Source organism: Hyperolius riggenbachi, chromosome 3, assembly GCF_040937935.1.
Source record: "Hyperolius riggenbachi isolate aHypRig1 chromosome 3, aHypRig1.pri, whole genome shotgun sequence".
Taxonomy (NCBI): domain Eukaryota; kingdom Metazoa; phylum Chordata; class Amphibia; order Anura; family Hyperoliidae; genus Hyperolius; species Hyperolius riggenbachi.
In genome coordinates this window covers 37,883,445-37,909,976 of record NC_090648.1, presented here as the reverse complement: position 1 = coordinate 37,909,976, position 26,532 = coordinate 37,883,445, and the positions used below count along the sequence as shown (strand labels likewise).

At 44.4% G+C, this 26,532-nt stretch overlaps 1 pseudogene; it reads right to left on the bottom strand.

The window, feature by feature from the left end:
* Positions 1–14,868: 14,868 nt before the first annotated feature.
* LOC137562055 (extracellular calcium-sensing receptor-like) lies at positions 14,869–25,195 on the bottom strand (annotated as a pseudogene).
* Between the last annotated feature and the right edge of the window lie 1,337 nt (positions 25,196–26,532).

Here is a 26,532-nt window from a genome sequence, read left to right as displayed (position 1 = left end):
GACTATATAGCATTGTGTGTACTGCCACTCTGTGTACACCGCTCAGCCAGACTATATAGCATTGTTTACTGCCACTCTGTGTACACCGCTCAGCCAGACTATATAGCATTGTTTACTGCCACTCTGTGTACACCGCTCAGCCAGACTATATAGCATTGTGTGTACTGCCACTCTGTGTACACTGCTCAGCCAGACTATATAGCATTGTTTACTGCCACTCTGTGTACACGGCTCAGCCAGACTATATAGCATTGTTTACTGCCACTGTGTGTACACGGCTCAGCCAGACTATATAGCATTGTGTTTACTGCCACTCTGTGTACACCGCTCAGCCACACTATATAGCATTGTGTTTACTGCCACTCTGTGTCTGCTGGGAACAGTAGTACACCGCTCACCCACCACTGTATAGCATTGTGCTCTGTGTCGCTGCTGGCAATAGTGGTACACCGCTCACCCACCACTGTATAGCATTTCTGTACTGCCACTGTACTGCTGCCAGTCAGCGTGTACTTTAAGGATAAGTGAAATGAGGAAGAAATCCGGTGAAAGAGGGAGGGGCAAGGGAAGAGGTGTTTCCCCTGACGGTTCACGTACAGGCCACAGGGGAGCACCCAAGAAAACCCACTCAATACCGCCCATGTTGTCCAGGACAACCACCCTCACAGATCCAAAAGAACAGGACCAGATAATTACTTGGATGACCTCTCAAGCGTCCAGCAGTGGGTTAAGCAGCACCAGCACATCACGCACGAGGTCCGAGTCCTCAACCAGTTACAAGGAGCCAGTGGGCACAAAGCTGACACAACCGGCAGCGACACCACGCACACAACTGCCAGATAACCAGTCCGATGAATTACCTCAGGACACAATGGGGTATTCGCAGGAGCTATTTCCAGGCCAACAAACTTCCACCTTTGAAAGGTCAATGGAGGAACAGCCAGAAATGTTGTGCCCGGATTCACAACCATTAACTGTGGGAAATGCACCGGGCACTGAAATACAAGGCGAGTCCGAAGACTTTGAAACCCAAATCCCAGAGCAAGTTGGGCAGGAGGGGTTGCAATTGCAGGAGGTCGGCCGAGAAGCTCTGGAAGATGACGTTGGAGTGAGCTGCGCAGAGGTTGTTCTGGGGAGCTCTACTCCACGGCGGCGGCCCCCCACAATGACATATGACGAGTTTGAGGAGATGGAAGAGGAGGGTATGGACAATGTGGACATAGACCCAGATTTTGTTTGTGAACGAGAACATCGCCGTCGTAGCAGCAGCACAGATGAGTCTGTTGAAGAACCCACTGCTGCACGAGTTTGCCTTGTGCCACAAGGTAGGCGGCGCGCAATTTCAGGCACCACAAGCGTGGAAGTTCAGGTGCTCCAAAGTCTGGGCTTTCTTTGAAGACTGCACTGAGGATGTTACCATGGCAATTTGCAAGGTGTGCAAGACCCGCCTGAGCAGGGGGAAAAGTATTAACAACCTCTCCACCACCAGCATGAGCCGCCACATGCTATCCAAACATCCCACTCTGTGGGCAAACTCGACAGGACAGGGTACCAGCAACACTGCCTCCCTTGGGTTCACCAGACTCACCACCAGACCCGCCTCAGCAGCAGCAGTAGCCCAGCCATTGCGTGGTTCACAACATTCACAAACATCAGACGACGCTGACACTGTCACTTTCCGGAGTAGTGCTCTTGAGGTCTCCCAGTGTTCATCAAACACAACAACCAACAGCCCTTCAGTGTGCAGCCCTACTGTTCAGTTGTCTGTCTCGGAGATGTTTGAGCGCAAGAGGAAATTGCCAGCAAATGACCCCCGGGCCGTGGCAGTAACAGCCAGCATAGCCAAGCTTCTGGCCTGCGAAATGCTGCCATATCGAGTGGTGGAGACAAACAGCTTCAAGGGCATGATGTCAGTGGCCATCCCACGTTACGTGGTTCCCAGCCGCTACCACTTTGCGCGCTCTGCAGTGCCTGAGTTGCATGAGCACGTGGTCAGCAAAATAACCCGAACCTTGAAGAATGCCGTTGCCTGCAAGGTTCACCTCACCACTGACACCTGGACGAGTGCGTTCGGCCAGGGTCGATACATCTCCCTTACCGCGCACTGGGTGAACCTTGTGGAGCCTGGCAGCGATTCCTCACCTGCTACGGCGCGGGTGTTGCCCACACCGCAAACAGCTGCACCGCCGTCCCTCCCACTGGATAACAACAGCAGCACCTACCTCTCTGACTCCTTCTCCTCCAACGCATCTCAAAGCTGTACCTCATCCGGAAACGCGAACCCAGCACCAGCAGCAGTAGGATCGTGGAAGCAGTGCAGCACAGCTGTTGGCATGCGTCAGCAAGCGTTGCTGAAGCTGATCTGCCTTGGGGATAAGCAGAACACAGGGGAGGAAATTTGGAGGGGAATAAAGGAACAGACGGATTTGTGGCTGGCACCGCTGGACCTGAAACCGGGCATGGTTGTGTGTGATAATGGGAGTAATCTCATTCGCGCTTTAAGGTTGGCTAAGCTGACACACATCCCTTGCCTGGCGCACGTGATGAACCTAGTAGTTCAGCGGTTCCTGAAGACATACCCAGGCGTGGCCAATCTTCTGTTGAAGGTGCGACGAGTGGCCAAACATTGTAGAAATTCAAGTACTGCTTCTGGGGCACTCGCCAAGATGCAGGAGCGCTTCAATCTCCCCCACCATCGCTTGCTGTGTGATGTCCCTACGCGCTGGAATTCTACGCTGCACATGCTAGCCCGCTTTTGCGAGCAGAAGAGTGCAGTGGTCCAGTACATGACGGCGCAGTACCGAGGCGCATCCGGACAGCTGCCAAGCTTCTGTGGATCCGATTGGGCTAACATGTTGGACCTCTGCCAAGTCCTCCAAAATTTTGAGCAATCCACGTTGCTTGTGAGCAGTGACAACTCTTCAGTCAGCATTACCATACCACTGCTGTGTTTACTGAAGAGGTCAATGTTTAAAATCAAGGAAACAGCTGTCATGATGCAACTGGGGGAATCTGAAGGAGAAAACGATCAGCGTGATGGTACCAACATCAGGCCATCCGCCTCAGGAAATGCTGGCCCCAGCAGCTATGACGAAGAAGAGGAGGAGGAACAGCTGGAGTTGGAGCAGGAATTTCCTGCCACCACTGACGAGGGCCAGAGCGGTGCACGTTGGACTTCCACAATTCAGCGCGAATGGTCAGCAGAAGCAGACCAGGAAGAAGGTGACGACTATGATGCATCACAACAACTATCACAACGCTCACAAGAGGATGATGAGGATTCTGGTAGGACTCTGGCACACATGGCTCAATTCATGCTAGACTGCATTGAACGCGACCCACGCATTGTGCGCATTCTGGACAACACCAATTACTGGGTTTATACCCTTCTGGATCCACGGTACAAACACAATGTTCCAAAACTGCTTGAAGAAAGAGTCAGACAGGTCAAAATGGAAGAATACCAGCAGGCCCTTGTGGAGACTTTAGAGAGGAGATTGACATCCTCCCCCTCCTCTAGCCAGTTGTACGCCAACAGACTGACTTCCGCAAACCCAGGACGACCAGGAGGGCAGCAAACAACACAAGCCGCAGCTAGTACCCAAAAGGGAATGGTATCGGCAGTGTCCTTGGAGTGGGAAAATTTTCTGACACCCATGCAGTAGCAGCCCACTGAACAGCAAGCGTGCAGATCCACCTCCAACACCGATCGCCTGGAGAAGATGGTCAAGGACTACATGTCAGATGGCGTAGCTGTGTCGAACAATCCATCTGCACCCTTCAACTATTGGGTATCGAAGCTAGACACCTGGCACGAACTGGCAATGTACGCAATAGAGGTGCTGGCTTGCCCGGCAGCCAGCGTTATGTCGGAACGCTGTTTCAGTGCTAACGGAGGCATCATCACAGATCGGCGTATCCGCCTCTCCACAGAAAATGCAGACCGTCTGACTCGAATTAAAATGAATCAATCCTGGATTGGAAACGACTACGCAACACTCCAGGACCCCAACCAAGTAACATGACCAATGAACATCTGTGATGGTTTAGCGTTTCCGGTCCCTGTTTATTGAACCTCTCATCTGTATTACATTTATGACTGCATGGCGGCAAAAAGCATTGCTGCTATATCCGCACGCTTTTTGTCCTCATGCAAGGCCTGGGTTGTTGTGTCTCAAAGCGTGGCCTTCTCCTCCTGCGCCTCCTCCTGTTCCATCATGTCTACTGCTGCTGGGTTAGCGTTGCCGCGTGGTCCCTGTTTATTGAACCTCTTATCTTTATTACATTTATGACTGCATGGCGGTACAAAGCATGCTATCCGCACGCTTCTTGTCCTCATGCAAGGCCTGGGTTGTTGTGTCTCACAAAGCGTGGCCTTCTCCTCCTGCGCCTCCTCCTGTTCCATCACGTGTGCTGCTGCTGCTGCTGCTGGGTTAGCGTTACCGGTCCCTGTTTATGGAACCTCTTATCTTTTTTACATTTATGACTGCATGGCGGTAAAAAGCATGCTATCCGCACGCTTCTTGTCCTCATGCAAGGCCTGGGTTGTTGTGTCTCACAAAGCGTGGCCTTCTCCTCCTGCGCCTCCTCCTGTTCCATCACGTCTGCTGCTGCTGGGTTAGCGTTGCCGCGTGGTCCCTGTTTATTGAACCTCTTATCTTTATTACATTTATGACTGCATGACTGCATCTATCACGTGTGCTGCTGCTGGTGCTGGCTGGGCTAGCGTTACCGGTCCCTTTTCCTGGAACCTCGTCTCTGTATTACATTTATGACTGCATGGCGACAAAAAGCATGTTACCTGTGCAAAGAAACATGACATTTTCCACATTTAAAAGACAGTTTTTCCTTTGAAACTTTACAATCAATTTTCTCAAAAACTATAAGCTCTTTTTCAAATATTTTTTTTCCTCTTGTACCCACTCCCAAGGTGCACATACCCTGCTAATTTGGGGTATGTAGCATGTAAGGAAGCTTTACAAAGCACGAAAGTTCGGGTCCCCATTGACTTCCATTATGTTCGGAGTTTGGCGCGAACACCCGAACATCGCGGCGATGTTCGGCGAACGTTCTCGAACCCGAACATCTAGGTGTTCGCCCAACACTAAGCAGTATTTGACTAATTTAGGAGGCTTCAGAAGTCTTCAGGGAGCCCGAGTGCTCCTGAAGAAGGCTGGCCCTGTACTGCGCCTGCGCAAGCACGCTCTCTTGCACGCTCACGCCTGTGCAGTATGGAGCCGCACGTCTTCGGGAGGACATGGCTCCCGAAGACTTCCAACTACCCTTTGGGTGGGGGATTGAAACGGGGGAGCAAGCACAGGATAGTGAGCACCGAGAGAGGAGACAGAAGGCTCTATACGACCCAGAGCCTTCCCTCTCTTTAGGTAAGTATTTGCTTCATTTTTTTTTTAAATGCGGTTCCCATTCACTTTAACTGCATGTGGGGAGGGACTGGGGAGCATCAACAGCACTTTTAAAGATGCTTTGCCAGGGCTTGATATACTGTAGCATAATGAGTGCCAGTGGCGTGGAGCGATGTATGTTATGTTGTTCATCGGGGATCTTCATTTAAGGTATCCAATGCATTATGGTGTGGGACCTTTTGAGAGGATGTTGGCATGGGATCATTAATCAGTAAATATTTATGGTTAATTAAGACCATTAAATGACTTTTTCCATCATTGTGTTTCTAGTCATTTTTTTAACTCTTTTTGGAAATGGATGCTGTGCAGATATTGGGGTACATATTTGCACACAGGGTGCCCACTGCATTAAAAAAAAAATACATTTCTTTCTAAGGCAGATAATAGGTATAGATTTTCCTTGTTCCCACTATTCCCCTTAAAATACCAAGCAAATTTGGTGATTATAGCATATAACAATAATATTTTTATAGCGCTTTTCTCCCTGGGGACTCAAAGCACTGTGATCCTGCATTATGCAGTCTCAAAGGCTAGGGAAAAGAGGTGAGTTTTTAGTCTTTTTTTAAAGCTGTCCAGAGAAGGAGTCTCTCGTACTGATTGTGGAAGTGAGTTCCATAGAGTATGGGCTGCATAGGGAAAGGCCCGAGCACCAAATGTTAAGTGTATCCTGGGAATAACCAGATTCATCTTGTTGGCAGAGCGGAGGGTGCATGGAGCGGCATAAAGTTCCAATAGATCCGCTATGTATTTGGGTTCCATGTGGTTTAGAGCCTTGAATGTCAGCAGGCAGATCTTAAAATGGATTCTCTATTTTACTGGCAACCAGTGAAGAATTTGCAGTGCTGGGGTGATGTGTAAGCTGCGGGGGGGGGGGGGGGGGGGGGGCATTGGCTAGGAGTTTGGCAGCAGCATGCTGTAGTAGATGTGAGGGGTGCAGAACCTTATCTGTAGATCCGATGAACAGGGCATTGCAGTAGTCTAGGCGGAAGGATACAAACGCATGAACCAGGGCAGGTAGGTCTTCAGCTGGGATAAGGTGTCTGATTCTAGCTATATTTCTTAAATGGAAGAAGGAAGACTTGATGACAGCTGATACCTAGAGATGGCCCGAATGGTTCGACTGTGAACTTATTCACGCAAACTTCGCTGGTTCGTGTTTGCGAACGAATACGAACTTTATGGCGGTTCAACCCGCCTCCTATACTACATCATTAGGGTCAACTTTCACCCTCTACATCACAGTCAGCAGGCACAGGGTAGCCAATTAGGCTACACTCCCTCCTGGAGCCCCCCCTTATAAAAGGCAGGCAGAGTCAGACATTTTACTCACTCGTGTGGCTGCAGTAATTAAAGTAGGGAGAGCTGCTGCAGACTCTCATAGGGAAAGCTTAGTTAGGCTCTTGTAGGCTTGTTAGCTTGCTCCTTGCTGATTCTTATTGCTAAAAAACACCCCTCAAAAGCTCTTTTGAGAGCTAATGTTGTTATTGTGATCTATTTTTTTTTATTTTTTGGTGTGGCCCACTTGCATTATATACAGCCCTGTCAGTAAGTCGCAGCTGGCCTTTGGTGTAATTCCAACTGTGCCACTGCCAGGCCCAGCACATTCAGTGACTGACTACCTGTGTGTGTGACAGGCAGCTGTACATTTGTAATCTCATCCCAATCACTGCACCTGTTTATTGTTCAGTGCACCTACCTATCTAACTACCTACGTGAGTGCACACATTGTTAATACCACCAGTCATTGCACCTGTTCACAGCGGTACCTGTGTGTGTGTGTGACAGGTGCACATTTGTAATACCCATCACTGCATATACCTACCTGTTGTTCAGTGCACCCACCTAACTATGTGATATACCACTCTGTGCATACCTGTTAACTGCACCTGTGTGACTGCACATTGTATTAGTAAAGTCAGTGCATACCTGTCACTTCATCCCTCGATATGGACAAAATGGACAAAACAGGTAGAGGTAGAGGCCACCATAGTGCCATCACCCCAGGGGGGCTAAGCGGTATGGACATTTTTTAGTCTGTCTGCCTCAGATCAGAGCAATGCCATCTGTTCTCTCTGCCTCCAAAAATTGAGCCGTGGAAAGGTGTAGGGACAACTGCCTTACGAAGGCACATGGAGAAAAGGCACAAACAGCAATGGGAAGAGCACCAGAGGAAAAGCAACACACAAAAGAAAAGCCACCCTCTTTCTCTTCTTCTTCCTTCAGGTGCATTATCTTCTTCAGCCGCTTTCTCCCTTGCACCTTCACAGCCACCCTCCTCCACTCCGCCTCTGACCTTGAGCGGTTCCTGCTCCTCTGCCCACTGCAGGTGTCCGACCGTGAGGGAAATCTTTGAGCAGAAGAAGCCAATTTCTGCCAGTCACCCCCTTGCCCGGCGTCTGTCAGCTTGCTTGGCGGAACTGTTAGCTCGCCAGCTGTTACCATACCAGCTGGTGGACTCTGAGGCCTCCCGTAAATTTGTGGCCATTGGGACACCACAGTGGAAGATACCAGGCCGCAATTATTTCTCTAAAAAGGCAATACCCAAACTGTACCGTGAAGTTGAGAGGCAAGTGGTGTCATCTTTGGCACACAGCGTTGGGTCAATGGTCCATCTGACCACGGATGCCTGGTCTGCCAAGCACGGTCAGGGCAGGTGCATTACTTACACAGCCCATTGGGTCAACCTGGTGACCACTCACAAGCAGGGAGTACATAGCTGTGCAGCAGACCAACCTGTGACACCTCCATGGCTTGCAGGCAGGCCTCCTGCCACCTCCTCTCCTCCTGCTACATCCTCTTCATTGTCATCATCCTCCTCCTCCTTGGCTGAGTGGCAGTTCAACTCTACTGGTGTTACAATCTCCTCTCCAGCTACACAGCCCCAGCTCCCCAGGGCCTATACTGCATAGGGATGATCGGAAACAGCAAATTTTGATTCCGCAGAAATTCGGAATTCCGTCAGAGCGAAATTCCATAACCATTACATTCCATCAGAATTTTCCGGAATTCCGCGTTCCGCAGTAAAATTTCAGTAATCTCAATTGAAACCTCGTTTTTGAAAAATCGTAGGCCATGGGACCTAGTGGCTGTTCCACCGGTCAGTTTTTTCTTTTTTTTTTTTTTTGCAGCAGGAGTTGTCGCGTAAGCCCTTGGACCTAGAGGTTATTCCACGGCGGTCATTATAAGTTTGGTTTGGAGCAGTAGGCGTTGTCACGTAAGCCATGGGACCAATACAAAATGGGTGGGATAGCTGAGGTAGCTAGGGAGCTTTGCTAACGTAGGATTGTTTGGTTTTTGTTAAGACTCTAATTAGTGCCGAAATAATTACAATTTTCATGCAGAAATCCTGTTGGTTGGTTTTTATTAAGCCTCTAATTGGTGCTGAAATTCCGATGTTCACGCAGAAATCTTGTTGTTGTTTTCACTTTAAGCTTCTGTCTAGGGTCTTCCTTGTGATTGGCTTAAAAAAAATCTGCATTCCAACGGAATTACGCTATAGCAATTCCGTATTGATGCGACAGAACGGAATCGCCAATTTCCGATCAGACTCACGGAAAAATGAATTCCGCGGAATTCGGTGAGCATCCCGAATGCTGCATGCCAGGTACGACAGTGTCACGCCATCTTAGACATGTCTTGCCTCAAAACGGAGAGTCACACTGGAGCAGCTCTCCTGGCTGCTCTTAACAAACAGGTGGATCAGTGGGTAACCCAGCACCAACTGGAGATCGGCAACATGGTGTGTGACAACCGCAGCAATCTCATTTCCGCATTGAATTTCGAAAAGCTGAATCTAGTCATTCAAAGATTTGTGTCAAAGTACCCAGGCTTAGAGGATGTCCTGAAGCAGGCCAGAAAGGTGTGTGGGCATTTCAGGCGGTCTTACACGGCTATGGCACACTTTGCTGATATTCAGTGGAGAAACAAGTTGCAGGTGAGATGCCTGATTTGCGATAGCCCGACTCGCTGGAATTTGACCCTCCTTATGTTCTCTCGCCTGCTAGAACAAGAGAAAGCAATCACTCAGTATCTCTACAACTACAGTAGAAGGACACACTCTGGGGAGATGGGGATGTTCTGGCTCAAGAACTGGACACTCATGCGAAATGCCTGCAGGCTCATGCGGCCATTTGAGGAGGTGACCAACATGGTGAGTAGCAGTGAAGGTGCCATCAGCGACTTGATCATGTACGCATTCTTCCTGGAGCGTGCCGTGTGTAGAGTGGTGGATCAAGCTGTGGAGAAGCGTGAACAGGAACAGTTACAGGAGGAAGTGATGTGGGATCAATTTTCATCAGAACCAGATGTTTCCTCAACACCTGTGGCAGCACAGAGGGGAGGAGGAGGAGGAAGAGTCATGTGGGGAAGAGGCATCAGACTCAGATGATGAGGAAGGTGTTTCTGTGAAAGAGGAGGAGGCGGCGGCAGCAGAAGAACAACCATAGCAGGCGTGGCAGGAGGCTTGTGCTGCTCAACGTTCCCGTGGTATTGTCCGTGGCTGGGGGGAGGAGGAGGACTTACCTGACATCACTGAGGAAGAGCAAGAGATGGATAGTATGTCTGGATCCAAATTTGTGCAGATGGTGTCTTTCATGCTGTCCAGCCTGTTGAGGGACCCTCGTATAAAAAAACTCAAGGGGAATGACCTGTACTGGGTGGCCACGCTACTAGACCCTTGGTATAGGCACAACGTGGCAGAGATGTTTCCAAATCACATGAAGGCAGAAAGGATGCAGCACTTGCAGAACAAGCTGGCAACTATGCTTTAAAATGCATTTAAGGGTGATGTCACAGCACAACGCAATAAAGGTACCACTGCCAGTAATCCTCCTCCCATGTCCACGCAGGCAAGGACAGGATGCTCCAATGATCTCATGGTGATGTCAGACATGCAGACATTCTTTAGTCCAACACCTCGCCTTAGCCCTTCCGGATCCACCCTCCACCAATGCCTGGACCGGCAGGTAGCAGGCTACCTGGCCTTAAGTGTGGATGTAGACACTGTGAGCAGCGATGAACCCTTGGACTTCTGGGTGCGCAGGCTTGACCTGTGGCCAGAGCTGTCCCAATTTGCCATCCAACTTCTATCTTGCCCTGCCTCAAGCGTCCTGTCAGAAAGGACCTTCAGCGCAGCTGGAGGCATTGTCACTGAGAAGAGAAGTTGCCTAAGTCACAAAACTGTTCAGTACCTCACCTTTATCAAAATGAATGAGGCTTGGATCCCAGAGGGCTAAGTCAGTCCCCAAACACAGCATCTCTGCCTGCACGCCATGTGACTGGCTGCCTGCCCCAAGAATAAGTCGGTCCCCACACAGCATCTCTGCCTGCAGGCCGCTTGACTGCCTTCTCTGCCACCACCAACAGGGTCCTGGACTCCAGGTGGATTCCTGAATTTTTAAGGCCGCTGCTAGCAGCATCCGCTATACTATTTTTTCTGGTGCGTGTACATGCCTGCCTAATTTTTCTGGCTGCACTGCAGCTGCAACAACAAAACAAAAGGCATGTACATGTGCTAATTCCCCTACGTGAGCATTACCTCACCGCGGTGAAGGGGCTTGCGTATCACAATGAAGCAATGACCGACGGCTGTATGAGTGTCTCAGGGGGGGGGGGGGGGGGCACCCAAGATAATAAGGTTGTTGCTTCATTGTGGACAGACCAAATTTGATCAGCTGGACAGTCACTGTTGTTCTATCATTGAGCTACCACAGCCCGGCGACCATATGGGCTTGAAAACCGCCACGGTGTGCACTCTCGCCATGGTGTGCACCAGTCCAGCATGGCCGTCACTACACAAACAGCTGTTTTCGGTGTGTTACACAGTGAGTTTAATGTGTCAGTGTGAAGCAGTACTCTAATTACACTCCCTGATTGATGTATACACATGCAAGATGTTTTAAAGCACTTTAGGACTGCAATTTAGCATTAAATGTAATTTCTGCCCTTAAAACGCTGCTTTGCGTCAAATCCAGATTTTTCCCCGGGACTTTTGGCGTCTATCCAACTCATCCTTGCAAAAACTCAAACTTTTTTATCACTTTTGTGGCCAGCATAAGTGTTTCTAGTTTTCAAAGTTCGCTTTCCCCATTGAAGTCTATTGCGGTTTGCAAAAGTTCAGGTTTAACTCAGGAATGGCTAGAGAGAGAGAATCAATTGGGAGTTTCAATTGTCTCACTTCAACGTTGTCCTTAGGCGATTTGAGGAAATAGGACCAAGCTAGAAGGGTAGCTTGAACCGTAGGGTAATTGGTTTTGTTTTTGGGGGTGCCTAGTGCAATAAGCAAGATTGCGTGTGCAGGTGGGATAGAAATGACTGAATTTTCTATATGGACCCATTTTTTGGGGCTATTGATTTTTCAACATTCTTTGGACGTTTCTAGCAAACATGTGAAGTAGTACGATTTTAAGCATGGAATACCTACACCTCCTTGTTGTTTGAGCGTTATTACATTTATATATGCCACTCTGTGTTTTTTCTTGCCCCATATATATTCGGTCACAAATTTGTGTGGTAGAGGTATGTGTAAAGTTCTGACGAGGTAGATAATTTTAGGCAGGACTTTCATCTGAAATGCTGCTATTCTACCTAACCAAGATAATTCGAGTTTAGCGATTATTTCCAATTCTTTGGTGAGGGAGCTAAGCATAGGTATAAAGTTAACCTCATATAATTTACTAGATGCATTAAGGAAGGTTGATACCGAGGTAGGGAATGGAGGTTTTTGCCCATTGGAATGGGAATTTTGTTGAGGTTCGTTGTTTCATATCTGTGGGTATGTTTAAACTTAACATCAGTGATTTATTTTTGTTAATGTTATAGTATGAAACAGCTGAATAATTAGCTAAAGATGTTGTAATATGTTGGAGCGAGGTGAACAGGTTAGATACTGACAGTAGGACATCGATCGTCTGGAAATAGACTTGTTTTATGTGAGGTACCATTAATTTCAATACCTACAATATTTTCATTGGCCCTTATGTGTTCCGCCAGGGTTTCCATTGTGAGGGTAAAGATCAGGGGGGACAGTGGGCATCCCTGGTGAGTTCCATTAGATATATAAACATTTTTAGAGTAGAAACCTGCCACATTGACTATGGCTGAGGGGAGTGAGTACAAGGCCATTATAGCTGAATGGATTGGGCCTGTAAAACCAAATTTATATAAGACTTCTTTTAGGAAGCCCCAGTGAACTCTGTCGAAGGCCTTCTCCGCGTCCAGGGTTAGAAACAGAGAAGGTCTATGACAGAGCTCTGAGAATCTCAGAAAATTTAGAATTTTGCGAGTGCCTTCAGAGGCTTGTCGTCCCTTAGTGAAGCCAACTTGGTCCCAATTGATTAGTGGAGGTAGAATGTTTAATAGTCTGCAAACAAGAAAAAGCTCAAAATAATTTCTATAGTACTTTTTCACCTACTTTTTTCAATTACAAAGTGCTAAAAAGTTAATTTAAATTTAAGATGAAAAATTATCTCCTAGGAGAAAACTCAGGTGAAAAAGTTAATTGCGCTTTATAAATACAATAAATAAATAAATAAATGTGGGCCCTTGTGCTCAATATTGGAGACAGTGACTGTCACCCCCCAAAAATATATGCAGGAGTCAGGGCTAAGTTCATACACAGGGGGTACACTTTAATGCAACACCTCAGAGTCATTTAAATAGCCGTGATCACATGTAGAATCCGTGATTACGGCCATGATCACGGATTTGACTTTAATGTTATGAGCAAAGCCCCCATACATGCTATAATCACCCAAATTGCATGGATTTATACAACTTAATTTTTAGTGACTTAATAATTAGTGGCTACAACTTACATATTTTTTTTTTTTTTACAAAAAGACCTAATCGTTTTTGAGAAAATCGATTTTAAAGTTTCAAATTAAAAAAGTATTTGTGATTAAAAACCGCCAAAACCCGCCGATTTTAGCGATTAATAGCAAAGCCCCTTTACCTGCTAGAAACACCAAATTTGCCATATATGTTAAGTAGATCAGTCTTTCAAAAGGACCTTATAGTTTTTGAGAATTTTTAAGAGACTCTGTAACAAAATTTTGAGCCTTATTTCTTCTATCCTATAAGTTCCTATGCCTGTTCTAATGTGTTCTGTCTTACTGCAGCCTTTTCTAGTTGCACTGTCTCTGTAATAAATCTTATCTTCTTTCCTCTGTCGTCTCTGTTGGGCTTAGGCTGGAATGTGTGGAATGTGCAGCACTGCTTGTCATTGGCAGAAGCTTTACACACACTCTCCAAGCTCTGTATGAGTCACACAGTAAGCTAGTTCTCAGCCTATGATACTCTGGTTAGAAGCCAGTCTTTTGTTTGTAAACACTGTCTAAAACTGTTAATTACAAGCCAGGATTGCAGCACGGAGAGGCAGAAACAGCACAGAGGGGCCCAGGAGAACATAATGAAGAGAATGGTATGCTTTTTATTGTATGGATTTTAGAGTACAGATTCTCTTTAAAGTTTCAAAGGAAGTTTCAAAGGAAAAAAGTATACATGTAAATGCGGTAAATACATTAACTGTCATTTACCACATTTAAATGTGTACTATTTTCCTTTGAAACTTTAAAATCGATTTTCTCGAAAACTACAAGGTCTTTTTGAAAAAAATTTCCCACTGTTCTACTTAACATATCCTGCAAATTTGATGTTTATATCATGTAAGGGGGCTTTGCTATTAACCGCTAAATTCAGCAGGTTTTGGCAGTTTTAATCACAGCCGTGATCACGACAAAATCCGTGATTGCTAGCCGGATTTTGGATCACAAGTGCATTTGGAACTGAATCAATGATGATCACGAATTCGGATCACGATGTCAGATAGTGAAAACATGCTTGTGAATTACGGCTCTTCCGTGATCATGAGGTCGTGATGAGCATCAGTATCTGCCTTAAGTAGGGGTTTGCTTTAAAGGAAATACAAATTATGGTGTGTATTACTTAAAGGGACTCCGAGCTCTAAAAAAAAAAAAATTGGTACTCACCTGGGGCTTTCTGCAGCCCACCGGTGGCTCCCGGCGACACAAGGCCTCGGCTAGTGTGACAGTACTGCGCATGCGCGGTTTGATCGTGCAGGCGCAGCACTGTCACGCCGGCCACCGAGATGACGCGAGGCGGCCGGCGTGGTGACGACAGCCGTGACGTTTAAGGAAGAGGAGCCCGACACTCGGGCCCAGTGTCGCCGGGAGCCGCCGAGCAGCCATTTCTGGACAGGCACAGGGAGAAGAGCCAGATAGACGCCGTGGGACCTCCCGACCTACGGTGGGCTGCAGAAAACCCCAGGTGAGTACCAATTTTGTTTTTATTCAGAGCTTGGAGTCCCTTTAAGTATTTTAATGACATAATATATACTGTTTCTTTTACTATCAATTTCTTTAGCCATATAACACCCAGAAAAACTTAAAGCAGATATTTTTTCTAAATCAATGTTCTATTTAACAATTTAAAAATATGTTACTAATGTTTTTCCTTCTTCATAAGGTACTCTTTGGTATTCATATCAGGTCTGAACAAGATGATGAAACATTTGGGAAGGAACATACAGATGACCAGAGCCCAGGTGGAGGCCAAGATGGCAAAGATCTCCATGGCCACTGTGTACTTGCCCTGAGCACTGAGGGATGCTGGGATATATGATATCCAGACACTGAGGAAGGCCAACATGCTGAATGTAATAAACTGGGCCTCATTGAAGCTGTCGGGAAGTCTCCTGGCCAGGAAGGCAACAATGAAGCTTATGCTGGCCAGAAGAAAGAGGTAACCCAACATGGTCCAGAATGCTACTGGAGAACCCTCGTTACAGTCTATGATGATAATTCCAGGTTTGGTTTCTGTATTGTACTGAGGAAAGGGAGGAGCAAGGAACATCCAGATAATGCATAAGATCAACTGTAGCAGGAAACATGCTGAAATTATTGTGTAAGATACACGGAGTGTTGTCCATTTTTTCAGGTCACTGCCCGGCTTGGTGGCCATAAAAGCAAAGACCACCATGATTGTTTTGGCCAGTATGCATGAGATACACAGAGTGAAAACCAGGCCAAATGATACTTGGCGTAGGAGACATTTCTCGGGTTGGGGGTAACCAACAAATCCTAAAGAGCAGAGGAAGCAAAGACTCAAAGAAACTAGCAGTAGGCAACTAAGGGAATAATTATTTGCTTTGACTATGGGTGTGTGCTTATAGCAGTTAAAAAGCCACAAAATAATTGTAGGAATGAAAGCCGATATTATGCTGGCAGCGGCTAAAGCCGCTCCTAAAGCATCTTCATAAGAGAGGAACTCCATAGTCTTTGGGATACAACTTGTTCTCTGGTCATTTGGCCACTGATTCCATAGACATCTGAAGCAGTTAGCTGAATCTGTAGTAAAAAAGAATGATACATTGTTGAATACAAAATTCTGTTTGTAGCCTAATTCTTGATGGAAACACATTTTCACCATAATTGTGTTTTGCTGAAGAAACAGAATATGCTTTGAACCTAGTGGAGGGAGCAAACTTTCTCCTCAAAGAGGGTCTTAAAAACGTTTTAGGGAGCACCCTGGAGGTTCCCCTTACCTACCTCCCCCACTATTGAGGCTAAAACAAAAATCCTTCGTGCAGCTCTTTCAGTGAAGATAACAGCTGCAAGTAAAGGATAAAGAAAGAGGTTTACAAAAATCACATCATTAGACAGATCCTGAGATTACTAAGAGGCCTAGGACCTGATGCACAAAAGACTGGTAAATGTTGCCTTGTGCAGGTAGCACACAGAAATTTTACCAGTGCCAACACCAGGGGAGCAGTGCCTGTTATACTATTAGTGCCACCAGTGTCATAACTATAAATTAATAGGGCCCCCAAACTTTGATGGGGCCCCCCAGTGTTCACACCCCTTACCTTGGCTCCCTTTGGTGCCCTTCACGGCCTTGGGGCCCATCTCACAAGGTTCATAAAACTAGAGTGGCCATGATGATCTTCACACCTATTAGTGTAGCCTCAAAAACACCTGATCTGAAGCATAGTCCCCTGTATTTGAGGAAGGGAAGGTTAGCAGTTGGGCCCTCTCACCGCTCTGCATCACTCCCCCTCCCCCGCTCCCCTCCTGCAATCGAAGGTGCTGATCCCCTTTATTTATGCCCCTGAGTGCCACATGCTTTACTTTGGTTGCTCCATCACTATAGCAACACATGTTACCTCTATAATGCATGTGGCACTCATAGTGTAATGGTCGCTGCACCCCTGACAATAGTACCTGTAAATCTGCCACATGCTGCCTGACCCACTTTCTGGTTACCTATACTGGCTTTCCCAGTATAGGTAGCCAATGAGTGCCTATCCCCCTTCAGTATAGGTAGCCAGAAAGGGTACCCCATCTCCATGCAGAGAGTGTAGGAAAGTACATTTCACCTCTCCAGGATCCGGCAGGCCCATGCAACCCATCTTCATCCTCTCCTCCTAGACGCTCCCTCTCTATGGTGCGACAGCCATCTGACATCCCATGAGGAGAGGAGGAAGACATGTGTGGCTGGATCCAGGAGGGGTGAGTTATAAAGCATTATGATTTGCTTTCTACATATGACCCACCTGGCGTTTTTCTTTTTTTTTCTGAGTGTGGCTTGATTTATGACCTGATTTGATATGACATGAGTGAATGTTGCAAAGGTTTTGTCATCCAACAGGTTTTATTTTTAATCACCTATATTCTCAGGTACAGTATATTTCAACCTTAGTAAATTGACTCACCAGATTGGTTGGAGATTTCTCCTTGTTGGCAGGGAACACACTCAAAGCAGCACAAAGGTTGTCCTCGTATGGAGGCCTTTCGGAATCCTGTAGAGCAGCTTTCACTGCACACGGAACGAGGTACCTGCAGATATTTTAATTAGAATATAACTTCAATAGGAGATTGCATTTTTCTTCATAAGTTTAATTTCATTTATGATTTTTTTATTTTTCATTTTTTTTTTAGAAACAAAAATCTTTCTATACCTCATAAATGTCAACACCGGTCAATCTTTAACCTTTTCCCATTAAATTTCTGGGCCACTCAGATCCCTCCAGCGCTTACATTTTATGGTGTGCAGTTGTGGAGGGGGATGTGGGTGATCCAGAGAGTGGGGAAGCTGTGTGGATCTGAAGGGTCTCTACCTCCTCTCACTAAAGTTAGGAGCCAACCCAACATAGCGGGGGAGCCAGGGGAGCGCAACATCACGGTGATACGTTTATTTTAATGTATAAATAAATTCAGCATTGTAACAAGTTTATCTTTAAAGTTACAAAGAACCACAGCAAGCCGGAACATTTGCATAATATATAGTCTCTTTGAATCTAAAATGGCAATACTACAAGATATATCTGCAAAGTATTCAAATGAAAGTTATGTTAAAAAATTCCCATCTCCTATTGGTCCTACCTGCCGTTCTCCTCTTGGCCACACCACTAAGCTGGAGTTGACCACCAAAGCCTGGTCAGGAGGTAAAAAGCTGCTGAAGGTACCAACTTCAACTTGATTCAGATCTCCTTCTGGAGTCTGCTGCCAGTTCACCACGCTGTAGACTAAAGGTAACTCTCCATGGTCATCAAAGTAAATGTCTTTCCCAGAACTCAAAGTTATCCTCACTTTTCTGATGTAAGATGTGAGCTGAATAAAAATAATAGATAAATAACCAAATCATTTCCTTTATTTAATTATTTTTATCCTTTCAAGCGGATCTGAACTCAGAATGTCCTGTCTGTTTTAAAACATACGCAACAGCATAATAGCCTTTAAACAAAAAAAACACTTCTTTGTTACAGCTGATACATATCCTAAAATAAATCTGCACTGTTTTTACTTCCTGATTCATGGAAGCAGACATATTGTTAACAGCCTGTGCTTTCGAATGGCCTTATTTACCATCTCTGCCATAGGCAGTCATGTGACACAGGGGGGAGATCAGATTATAACTTGTGATTAGACACAAACGAGGGGGAATTAGGCAGGCTAAATGCTCTAAATACATACAGGGAGCAATTCTCTATGTATTTCTTCAGTCCTGTTTAAAAGTTCAGGTCCACTTTCACCACTAGTAACCTGCAAGTACCCCAGGCCAATTTATTTTAGAAAATAATATTTTATTTCTGATTCGTGATTTTTCATTGCTACCAAGTAGCACACTTAGGCAGGGTGTACACATGCTAAAATCCCATGTGTTTTGCCATATAAGGTGAAACTGTGCACCCCCACACATATGATGAAATGGCCCAGATGCAATTCATTTTTTCACCTGTGTTATCTCCTATGAGATAATTTTCATTTTCTCTTTAAAGCGCTATTATCACCATAAAAATCAAATTTCAACAGCAACTGGTCTGAGTGTATTAAGTGATAAAGATGCTAATCCTGCATTCAAAACTCTTTCTGCTGTTATGGTTTGGAGTTATCACATACTTTAGGAGCACTGGCCCTAGTGCCAAACAGTGCCAAAAAGTTGAATGCTGGGAGTTCTTTTGAATGCTGGGAGTTCTTTTTATCTATAATATATTCCTCCTCTTCCATTTATTTCCCTGCCTAGCTGATTACTTGTGTTTACAAGCAAGGCTGAGGTGACTCAGTGATTGGATGTGTAAATAAAAAAAAGACTCTGGGAGGAGGGCAGCTAATAAATACACAAAGATCAAGAGAAGGGAGGGGGGAAAACAAGAGTCAGGAAGGATATGATGTCAGCATTAGCTTGGCAAAATGGCCACTGCCTGCAATAGGATTCTCTGCTTTTCCTTTGTAAAATTCACAGGAATCATTACGTGGATAGCACAATACATCTGTTATGCAAGTAGAAGTAGTATTTATCTACTTATATATGTGTTTTTTCATTTCTAGGTTAGCATGGGTGTCACTTGTTCTTTAAAGGACCTCTGCTGCGAAAAACTTAAAATTTTAAATTTATGTAAACTTATACAAATAAGAAGTACATTTCTTCCAGAGTAAAATGAGCCATAAATGACTTTTCTCCTACGTTGCTGTCACTTACAGTAGGTAGTACAATTCTGACAGAACCGACAGGTTTTGGACTAGCTCATCTCTTCATGGGGGTTCACAGGGATTTCTTTATTTTCAAAATGCACTTAGTGAATGGCAGTTGCTCCATCCAACTGCCAAAAAAGTGTACGGTGAGCAGGGAGGCTGGCCAGCATCTTTGTATACATCTTTTTCAGGGAATGTCTATATAAAGAATAAAGGATATGCTGAAAATCCCCTATGCAGTGATGGACTAGCCTAAAACCTGTCACTTCTATCAGATTTCTACTACTTACTGTAAATGCCAGCAACATAGGAGAGAAGTAATTTACAGCTTATTTTACTCAGGAAAAGATGTACTTCTTATTTGTATGTGTTTTAAATGTTAAGATTTTCGCGACAGTTCCTCTTTAAAATATCCAAACGGTGGTGAAAAAGTACCATCAGATTTATGTTCAGTATTCTCTTGCTTGCTGGTGGTTTAAAAGGCATTTTATGACACGGTGTAAAAATATCACCTAGAAGAAAACTCAGGTGAAAAAATGAATTGCATGTGGGCTATTTTGCATATGTCACATTTCAATTTTGTGCACTTTTTTAGCCCATATGCAATTAACTTTTTCTCCTGAGTTTTCTCCTAGGTGATATTTTTTTCAAAATTGTCAATTAAATGCATTTTAAACTACCAACAAGCAAGAAAATACTCAAAATAATGTTGATAGTACGTGTTTAACTACTTTGTGGTACTTTTTTCAATTGCAAAGTGCTGAAAAGTTATTTTAAACATTAGATAAAAAAATTGTCTCCTAGCAGAAAACTTAGGAGGAAAAGCGAATTCTATATGGCCTTTTGGGCCATATGCAATTAACTTTTTTTCTCCCCAGTTTTCTCCTAGGAGATAATTTTTCAGCTTCAATTTAGAATAACGTTTCAGCACTTTGCAATGGAAAATGTGCCAAACAAGTAGAAAAGTGCTATCAAAATTATTTTGAGTATTTCTTTTTTTAATCTTTTGTGGTTTAAAGGGCATTTTATTTACGAGTTTGAAAATATCACCTAGGAGAAAACTCAGGAGAAAAAGGTAATTGCATGTGGGCCCATGTGATAAAATGCCCTTTAAACCACCAGCATGCAAGAAATAATTTTGATAGTACTTTTTTCACCAATGTTTAGGTACTTTTTAAATTGTAAAATACTTACTAAAGTTACTTTAAAGAGAATAGGAAATTAATCTAATAGGAGATAACTAAGGAGAAAAAAGAGGTTTGCAGATGGCCCTCTGTGCGTTAAGTCAATGGATTTTTTTTCCCCTATACATTCAGTTTCCATTTTTTATGCTGTTTGCATCTAGAAAAAATGTGGACACCTCTCTACTTTTGTTCTCGCTGATTTCTGATTGGAAATGCGGAAATTTTTATTCCGGCAGAATCCGAATGAACATCTCTAGAGTCAGGTATACTCCTCCCTCAAAATGTAAGTCCATTATTGTAGCATTATGTTTTTCCTGAAGCTTAACCCTAACTCCCTAACTTTTTCCTTCATAGTACCTAACCCTAATCTTTCTCTTATCTACAGTGTATAGCCCTTACTGATGCCTAACTCTAAATTCCGCCCTAACTAAAATCCTACCTCATGCTTTATTCTAACTTTCTCACCCTAAGTGGTACACATTATCACCTTCAAATCTACTACCTAACCATCCTAAATAATACCTTCTGTCATCTACATTTCCAAGTTCTTGTTTTAGGGGCTGGCAATTGGCTATTATTGGGTAGCTGTTGGTAATACAAAATGGCAAATAAAGCACATGGGCTAAAATGCAATTCACTTTTTTCTCCTGAGTTTTCTCCCCGGAGATAATTTTTTATCTTCTGTTTAAAATAACTTTTCAGTAATCTGCAATTGAAAAAGTACCAAAAAGTAGGTGGAAAAAGAACTATCAAAATTATTTTGAATATTTACTTGCTTGCTGGTAGTTTCAAAGTCATTTTATTGACAAGGAATATCACCTAGGAGAAAACTTAGAAGAGAAAGTGAATTGCATATGGGCCCACATGCAATTCCCCATTTTCTCCTGAGTTTTCTCCTAGTAGATAATTTTTAATCTTATATTTAAAATGACTTTACAGCACTTTTCAAACAAAAAGTACTGTAAAGTTGGTGAACACTTACTATAAAAAATATTTCATGTATGTTCTGGCTTTTTGGTGGCTTATAGGGATTTTATTGACTCATTTCAAAAATATCACCTAAGAGAAAAATCAGGAGAAAAAGTGAATTGCATATTGGCCCTGGTGCCCACACTGACCTACTCTGTAGCAGATAATTTGCATTGGGTAAATAACCAAACCATACTTAAAGGACCTCTGTCAGGAAAATATTAAAATTTAAAATATATGTAAACATATACAGTTAAGAAGTAAGTTTCTTCCAGAGCAAAATGAGCCATAATTTTTTTTCCCTAAGTCACTTACAGTAGGTAGTAGAAATCTGACAGAACCAACAGGGTTTGGACTAGACCATCTCCTCATGGGGGGTTCACAGGGCTCTCTTTATTTTCAAAATGCACTTAGTGAATGGCAGTTGCTCCGTCTAACGGCCAACAAAAGTGTAAGGTGAGCAGGAAGGCTGGCCAGCATCTTTGTATGGATCTTTTTCAGGTGGTGTCTTTATAAAGAATAAAGGCCATGCTGAGAATCCCCTATGGAGAGATGGACTAGCCCAAAATCTGTCGGTAATGTAAGATTTCTACTACTTACTGTAAGTGCCAGCAACATAGGAGAGACGTAATCTATGGATCATTTTACTCAGGAAGAAACATACTTCTTATTTGCATGTGTTTTACATTTTAAGATTTTCGCGACAATTCCTCTTTAACAAATGTACTATTCATCTGCTTCACCTGACAAGTACCTGATAAAAATCAGTAGGGATGCTCATTGAGACTTCGTGGAAATGAAATTTACGCATTTCTGATGGAAATCGGATTTCTGTGGAAATGCAGCATGACCCCAACTCAGTATTTTAAGTCCAATCACAGGACCCAGAAGCATTATACCAATCAGCGAATGCAGAGTCAACTCGGAAATAATTGGCCAATCAAAGAATGGAAAAAAATGACCAAAAAGAGACTACTCAGAAATCAAAATCAGAACACAGAAATTGGAAATCCGCTGATACGGTAACCGGCCTTGGTGGAAATTGGAATTTCCACGGAATCAGAAATCGGCATTTCCAACCACCCCTAACAATCAGTCACTCTGTTTTTTTCATCAACCACTTTTTGTTTAAGTTTACCTAGATTGTATCTTGCTGGTTAGTTTAGTTTTATTAGTCAGTGTCCATATGTGGCATGCATATTCTTGTGATGACACAGAGGCTCCTCCGCAAAGGTGCCAACTGTGACACTTCTTATTTGCTTATTTGGCTCCTCAGAATTAAATTACCTGCCATGGTTTGAAATTCCAAAAAGCTGCACAGGATCCATTAGAAAAAGGTCCTTTCCCCATCTTGCAGCCTTTTATGTCATCCAAAGCTTTTGCCAACACATTTATAGATGCATAGAAGTTATGATTAAATTTCAAGCTGCTGGCATATATAGAACTATTTTTGACGTTCTGTAAATGTTCTGCTCCTGTGCATTGTTTTATTGAGGTTCCTTCAGTGCTGGAATTGGCAGTGACAAATTTGCAGTTGAATACTTTCTCCCAGTACGGCATCACCCAAGGGTCTCGAGAAGACAACGAAGGATGAATTTTGCTCAAGAAATCACTTAATCCTGGAATGACATAATTGTTGAAGGCCAAACCAAGCGTACCAGATAAGACCGGGGAATAAATGGGTATTGTTAAGAAAATGGACTTGGACCAACTTGTATTCCCGATAAGTGTTCTTCCTGTGACATTCTGCTTTAACATCTCATTCACAATAGGCACAAAATTACCACCAACAGAGAAGACAACTATAATCTGAGCTCGTGACTCTTTCATTGTCTTAATAACTTTAGGAGCATTTCGGTCTGGTTGATCTAGACGAATGTATTCAGTGAAGGCCACGCATGCTCCGGCTTTAATAATCTCTTCTTTTATTGGCTGAATGCCCTGTAGACCATAATCATCTTCAGAAGCTACAAGACCAATCCAAGTCCACCCAAAATGTAGAACAAGCTTAGCCATCCCAACCGATTCAACTTTATCACTTGTTACAGCTCTGAAGAAGGATGGAAACATGATCTTGTTGCTGAGTATGGCGACACTTGACAATGGACTAATCTGGAAGTTAAAACTTCTGTTAAAAGCTTATTTGCTGTAAGTAAATAGCTTGTAGTTGAGTTTGTGAGCAGTATTTTTATAAAACTTGTCAAACCAGCCTCCCCCTAAAGGAGGTTCGAAAACTGTGTGGTCATTATGGGGTGAAGCGGGCATTTACTTAACTATGGATGTCCCTTGCCTATATGGATGCCTCCTTTTGTATTCCCCTGTGCCACAGAGGTTCCCATAGTTTTGTTCTATTTTCCTGGAAGCTACCTTGCATGACGGGAATGTGCAATGCATGCTGGGAGAGGAAGTTCCCATTTATGCTATTACATGTCCTGCAGCAGCAAGAGCGGTGAGTTGGTGCAGCACAGTAATTGAAATCTATGCCCTGGCAGGTATAAGCAGCCACATACAGGGTGTAAATTTCAATTACTGTGGTCCGGAAGTGGTTAATAAAATAATATAAAAAGATACTTATTTTGTTAATGGGAGGCTGCAAGATAGTCCGAAGGTTTTACATAGCTGCTAACATTGTCCTGATCCAGTGCTGGGTCCCTCTGTGTCTTCAGTGTGTAAGCATGGTTGTGGATAAGCATGACTGTACTGCGCCTATGCGTGTGCTGTCCATCCAGTCCCAGTAGGATGAAAGTGCTGCTTGTGAACAGAGAAAAGAGGCACACATACACCTTTGCTCTACTGGGCCTTCACAGACTGCAGTGACTTTTTGGGGCTATCTGACCTCGGATTCGGATTTCGAATATCTGGGTACATCTGAAATCCGAATTGCATGCAGTATCCGAAAAGGAATTTGGATGTCTAGTTCGGATATCCGAATTCGAATAGTGTAACCATGGAGATGATGTCCATGACGTCATTGAGCCAATCAGAGGGCTCCCAGCCTAAGCCCTAGCAACCAATCACAGAAGGGAACCCTGGCCAGCCCCTCCTGTATATAAGGAGGCGTGCCATGATGAGAAATCTCGTCCTTGCTTGTGACTGCCAGTGGTGCTCTAATGTACCCAAATTCGATTCAAGTACATTTGAATTTGGGTCCGGGTCAAATTAGGATTCGGCCGTGATCACGCCCATCGAATTCGATTCGAATTCGACTCGTGATAGGTACTTGAATTCTGGTAATAATCGTGATCACGAATTTGGATGGCTTTCAAGCCATTTTTTTTTATATAGGGAAATCATAATGAAATAGGTGTAATGTAAGAAAAAAATGTGATGGAAAACTTTTTTTCTGCATTTCTTGTTTATTCTTCACCGTCTTCACCTTCTTCTTTTTCTTCTCTCCATCTTTTTCTTCACTGTCTTCTTTTTCTGTTTTACAATCTTCTTTCTCGTCATCATCATTCATCACCATCATCTTCATCATCTTCTTCTTCACTGGCACCTGGTTCTTCTTCTTCTTCACCTGGTTCTTCTTCTTCTTCTTCTGGTTCATCTTCACTTGGTTTTTCATCTTCTTCTCCTGGTTCTTCTTCATCTTCTTCTTCATCATCATCATCTGGTTCTTCTTATTCATCATCATCTAGTTCTTCTTCTTCAATCATCTGGTTCTTCTTCTTCTTCATCGTCATCATCATCTGGTTCTTCTTTACCTGGTTCTTCTTCTTCTTTTTCTTCACCTGGTTCTTCTTCTTCTTTTTCTTCACCTGGTTGTTCTTCTTCTGCTTCACCTGGTTCTTCTTCTTCTTTTTCTTCACCTGGTTTCTTCTTCTTCTTCACCTGGTTCTTCTTCTGCTTCTTCTTTTTCTTCACCTGGTTCTTCTTCTTCTTCTTCACCACCACCATCTTATTTTTCTTTTGTGTTCATATTCTTCCTCTTGTACCCAACAATGTTTTATCCCTTACAGAACTCAACTGTTGTAAAAATTTTACTTCAGCAGCATAGCTAAATTTGTGGCGTAATAGCTATTGGCGCATGACAGCAGCGCATAATTCTGTGGACCCTGGCGGTGGGAACACAGACAGCAGGAGGTTAAATACAGCAGCAGCAGGAGGGGGAGGAGGAGTGACGTTTGGCAGCAGGCAATGTATTGGGGCCATGGTACCTAGCATTGGTACCATGGCTGTAAATAAACACCAAGAGCAGGAGGTTCCAGACAGTAGTCGTGCAGCCCACATTGTGCCCAATGCACAACTGGGACATCACAGTTTTCAACCCAGACACCTCAGAATTTATTTTTTTTTACAACAAAATGTAGCTATTGTAGTGGCGTTATAGCTAGTGGCGCATGGCAGCAGCACTTAATTCTGTGGACCCTGGTGGTGGGAACACAGACAGCAGGAGGTTAACAGCAGCACAGCAGCAGGAGGAGGAGGAGGAGTGAGTGAAGTTTGGCAGCAGGCAATGTAACGGGCCATGGTACCTAGCATTGGTACCACGGCTGTAAATAAACACCAAGAGCAGGGGGTTCCGGACAGCAGTCGTGCAGCCCACATTGTGCCCAATGCACAACTAGGACAGCACAGTTTTCAACCCAGACACCTCAGATTTTTTTTTATTTATTTATTTTCTTCAAAACCAAATGTAGCTATTGTAGTGAAGTAATAGCTAGTGGTGCACGGTAGTGTTGGGTGAACACCTGGATGTTCGGGTTCGGGTCCGTTCGCCGAACATGGGCCAGATGTTCGGCATGTTCGGGCCGAACCCCGAACTCCCCCGAACATCCCGCTTTTGGGGGCCCTATGGGGTCGCAGGCATAAGGGGGGAGCATGCCCCGATCGTGGGGGGGTCGGAAATTCCCCCCACCCCCTCCGCTAGCGCTCCCCCCTCTGCCCGCTTCCCCATACAAAAATTTTGCGGAAAGTTAAATAGTACCGGTGGTGGCTGGCTGGCAGTGGTGTGAGTGAGGAGGAGGA